The sequence below is a fragment of the Centruroides vittatus genome, unplaced genomic scaffold, assembly GCF_030686945.1.
Source record: "Centruroides vittatus isolate TY-2023 unplaced genomic scaffold, ASM3068694v2 contig_750, whole genome shotgun sequence".
Taxonomy (NCBI): Eukaryota; Metazoa; Arthropoda; class Arachnida; order Scorpiones; family Buthidae; genus Centruroides; species Centruroides vittatus.
This window is the reverse complement of record NW_027122487.1, coordinates 212,890-218,045: the sequence shown is the minus strand read 5'-3', so window position 1 is coordinate 218,045 and position 5,156 is coordinate 212,890. Positions and strand designations below refer to the sequence as shown.

The window sequence follows — 5,156 nt, the reverse complement described above, 5'->3', positions numbered from 1 at the left end:
TAGAACTGTATTTTAATACTATGTAAGCTGTTTTAAGTCAAAATAAACGGTTTTCGTTAGACATTTGTCGTATTTGCCTCCAGCATTACCACCCAAATACGATCAGTCCCTAGGCTTTTCCCGACGCGCAATTAACTGATTGCCCCTAAAAGTCGGTTTCTTACACTTAAAAATAACGAGGTGTTATAAACAGTATTTATAACACCTCGTTATAAACAGGTGTTAATGTTATAAATACTGTTTATGTCGAGGAAAATATAATTTTATTAAATTGCAGATTATATATAGGTTCAGCTAGAATTGAATTGCTTCCAAAGTATTCGATACAAACTGATATATTTTACAATTTTTCTGATTGTATATTATTACGTTTGTTGTATGTTTACGTGTTTTAGTTCCCTGGCTGTTATAACAGAAGGAAGGTATGGTAATCCAGCTCTTTTTCTGGTTTAAAATCGGAAATTTTTCTCTAAATCAACTAAATTCTCATGAATTTAGTTGACTTTAGAGAAAAATTTTGTTCGTTTTAAACAGCAGGAAAAAACATGTTTCTAGTCAGACACAATTTTGTTTATGATAAAATGCTACGCAGAGTCGTAAATCTTAGAAGGAATGTTGTCTTATGATCGTTGGGAGATCGAATTCAGCTTCGCGGTTAAGAGGACCATCCACTCAGAAAGGCGCGGATGAGGGAGATCAATCAATCGGAATGGCCGATCGAAACACGGAGATTGATCCCTTCAAGAGCAAAATAACTTTCTGCAACCTGTGCACCTGCGCTCGGTTAGTCAAGACTCTCAGTCAGTCAACGCGCTAAGTGCAGATCCTCTGGAATTTATCTATCTATCTGGATCTTGTGCCGCTGGGTGAACAAAAGCGATACGGACATCCCTAGTCTTCGACTGCACCACCCTCTCCCGCGTAACGACTCTCGATTGTGAATTCCAGAGAAACACTTGCCTGTCACCTTCACGAATACTGCCCCGGGACTGTCGTCATCATCCATTCTCCTCGTTCTAAGGAGAAGACCACCATCTCCAACTGGACATTGCACCATTTGGATTATCAGCAGAATATTTAGACTATCTTCTGAAGAAATTCTTCGGTAGGATATGTAAGCATTCTTTTTGCCTTGTACACAAACCTTTTTGCCTAATACGCAAACCTCCCTACAAATTTAATTTGCAGGTAGGTTTGTGTAATTAAGGGGATTGATGCTATTTAATTTTGGTGATTAATGATCAAGGGGTGGGAAGGTAATAGGGGTCGTGTGTCATATCTCGAGTAGCATCGGATTTAATGACAATTTTACTAGTTATTAGGATTTATAATGTTTTATAAAAGTCGTCTCTACCCTCAGAATTAATCTTTTTGCCGTTTTATACGAAAAGTTTTTAATAAACTATCATAACAGATGGCGCCACGCGCAGTTTTAAATTTTGCCGGGAAGTTTAAACAATTCATTGCTGGATTTTTCTAATGGCTAATAATTAAAAGTCAACAATCAAGCTAAATCTTTCTGGTCTCTCATGCATAATTAACAATATTTATTAAGCATACACGTAAATTACATTGCATATCTCACAAATATAACATAAATATAACCTATCGTGAATTCCATACATGATTGAATAGCTTTTAAATTGTCAGATACTTATTTTAAACTAATAGATTACAGAGAATTAAAGAAAATAAAATAAATCAATTTTAACGTTAGTTATTCAATCGAATAGATTACTTTTCTTCATTACCTCCCTTCTTCTTCCCTTTTTTATGATGGCATTTCTTGCCTTTTTCTCCTCCACCCTCCTGAGCTTCACCTCCACCTCCTGCACCTTCTGATCCTTCTTCTGTTTCTGTTGAATAATCAACAACTTAATTTTCAGGTTAAACAAAAAAAAAATATTATTTAGTTATTAAAGAAAAAGCCGATTATTTCATGGCTCACATCGTCACTTCCATTTAAGGTAGTGATATTTTGATATTGCTCAGAACTTTCGTAAACTACTTAATTAATTAACTAACCTTTATCTCCTTCACAAGATACGAACAGCAGCATTGCAGCTAAAAGTAAGATAATGATTTGATACTTCATGATGTCTCTCGTTACTTCGTTGAGAGTCACCTTCTCTATCTTTTTATACTCTTTATACTTTACACAGATACCGGAATTACGTGCAACAAAATTTGTTCAGCTTTGCAGGTACAAAAGAAACTCTGCACCTGTATATCTGAAGAGAAAATTTTCCTTGTTACTAATTTAACGTTACACAGTTTCTTCTAAAGTGTTTTAATTCGTATTAATTTGAAAATTCTCTTCCTTCATTCTATTTAATTACACGTCGTTGAGAATACTAAGTAAGTGTTTAAAATTATTTATAAATTCAGATCTGACATTTTCTTTTCAATTTATATATATATTTTGTAATGTAATGTCAAATTATATATATTAATTATGTATAGAGTATTTTTATACACAAATACAATACTAGTCCTTATGTATGTACCATACCACGTGACTCCCTCAGCTCTCTCTCAAACCACTCAAAGTACTATTGCTCACACTTATGGATACAACACAATATATGAAAACCTTTAAACACCTTTTTTTCTCGTGAATACTTAAGGGTTACATCAAGTGACTTTACCATGGTAACCAATGCTTAAGAGCTGCCATGCTTGAGCTTTCATGATTGCCAATTTTTAAGAGTTGCATCAAGTGACTGGGAGTGTAGTAGTGATACAGTACACTGTATATTAAGATATATTTTGTTCTCAAATGAATTAATATATTGAAATTCAAATGAAAATTTTTAAGTATTTCACGCAAAGGATTTAAATAATTTAAAGTTAATTGCAAGTTGAACTTTTCTGTAGATCTTCATCTCTACATTGAAAGTTCCTTTCAAGCACCTCTGAAAGCTCAAGTTTATCTGGTCTGGAGGATGCAAAATCGAATGTATGTCCCATATACATCAGGCCTTGTCTATCATCACAGACTACCCCCAGTATAATATTGGTCGAACCCATGATATTTATGAAAAAGTTTCTGTTAATGCCCACAGGATGAATTTCAGCGAAACATCGTAATGTAAGAAATACATAATTGTAAAGAAAATAGTAAAGTCGTTATTACAGTTTATATTATATTTCAATTTGCATGACCCAATTTATTACTGAATATTTGACATGTCGATCGACTTTGGCTACACAATGTAAAAAAGTACAAAGACCGTAGGAATTTTTCTGTATCTCATAGATGTAATAACACTACATTTCTATTTGTACGATGTTAATATCTCATAATAGAAGCACATTTTAATAAAAATTTGAATTGTAATGTAAAACATTGTTAATTTGGGACTCAGTAATCCAAAAATTGCTTTATAAATTAGCGTATCGTCTGGTAATAATCCGACATTCTAATGTTATAATTAAGCAGCTTTCTTCCAAGGGCTCTAGCAGGTAAAGTGTTCAGTGTGTTGTAGAATCCAGATGGCACTTTAGAGTGCCATCTGGATTCTACAACACACTGAACACTATCTCTCGACTAAGGATGCAACGATGAGCGAAATGGCCGATTACCGATCAATCGGCCACACATTATGATCGATACCGATTAGTGTTAATAGTTATTGTGTTATATGAATCAGCAACTACAAACAATTCTCCTTTTTTAAGTGTAACAGCCCACTGGTTGAAGGATGATTTTCAACAAGAAAGAGCTCTTTTACGAATTGTTCTCTTTAAAAGTTTCCACGCAGCTACACGAATTAGTGAACAGAAAAACATTGTCTTGAACAGTGTAAGTTGACAAGTGATAAGTTATTCTTAGTACTGATTCTGGAGCAAATATGGTAGCTGGATCAGGAATTGTAACTTAGAGGCATTATCACGCTTCGTACATACACTGCGGCTGACACTAAACGAATGTATATTTTCTCAACATAATGTGAAAACTATAATCACAGTTAATGGAAATATTGTCACACATTTTAATATTCTGCTTAGCTGTCAGCAAATTGGAATGTTTGCCAGACAATTTAGATTTGCAGAAACACAAATTAATTCAAGATTTTTCTACTCGCTGGAATTCTACACACTACATGTTGCAAAGAAACTTGAAACAGCACGAAACCCTTGTCACATATGCTATAAATAATAAAATTTCTACCATAAGCACATATCAGTGGCCTCTGGTTGAAAAAATTGTTCTACTTTTAAAACCATTCGAAGAAATTCCGTGGAAGCCAGCAAACGAGAGACCACCTCATCTTCCATTCGACCAACCAGCATCTTCCATTGAAAGTAAAAGAATTTTCAGCACTGGAAGTAACATTTATGAACCGGCAAGAAATGGGCTATGCCCTGAAAATGGTGAAATTCTCATGTTTTTGCATTACAATTTAACGGTTTTAAAGTTTGAATATTAAATTTTGGTTTGTTTTATATATTTACAGTTTAAACTTTAAATAAAAGAGATTGTTTTGAATAGGTTGTATTATACCTTATAATATGTATTGATAAATGGAATAATTTGAGTTGAAAAACCGATTAATGGGGCATCCTTACTCTTCACATTGCGATGTAGTAGGTATCATATTATTGAACTATTTTATATTATAGAAACAAATTTGAGAACGTAAACGTCATCGTTTCCCATGATTGACCGAAGGGATAACACCACTAAACCCTGAAAATTTGGTCGTGGGTGTGTGCCTGATCGAAGAGATAACCGCGAGAATTTTTCCGTATTTTCCTCACATGTCGAACACCTAGATAGGAGACTTAAATAGCACTCATAATTTACAAATTAAATAAGGAATACTTATTTACGAAAAAAATATATTAAGACATATTTAAGAATTTCTGCAACCTACCATAAATGAAGAAAACCGAAAAAACTCTGTATGGCCAGCTTGTTGGCAGGGCGCGAACCCGCGATCAACTGCCAGTATCTAATGGTTTTATTCATTCGGCTACTGTTGGACAGCCGGGTCAGACCACCCGACTCTTGAAATGCTCTTGTAGGTTCGATATCGAGCCCCCAAAGTGATAGACGGTCATCCAGTTGTCATTACGTGACATTGATATTATCTTCTCGTTAATGACAATCTTAATGAATTTCTAGAGGTTATCATGTTAATAATATTTTT

At 34.2% G+C, this 5,156-nt stretch overlaps 1 long non-coding RNA gene across 1 annotated transcript; it reads right to left on the bottom strand.

Annotated features, from left to right (window-relative positions):
• Positions 1 to 1,525: 1,525 nt before the first annotated feature.
• LOC136981296 (uncharacterized) lies at positions 1,526 to 2,121 on the bottom strand. The gene is made up of 2 exons (XR_010881675.1): positions 2,026 to 2,121; positions 1,526 to 1,856 (listed from the first exon to the last, which is right to left on the bottom strand). It is a non-coding gene; the product is annotated as an uncharacterized lncRNA (long non-coding RNA).
• Between the last annotated feature and the right edge of the window lie 3,035 nt (positions 2,122 to 5,156).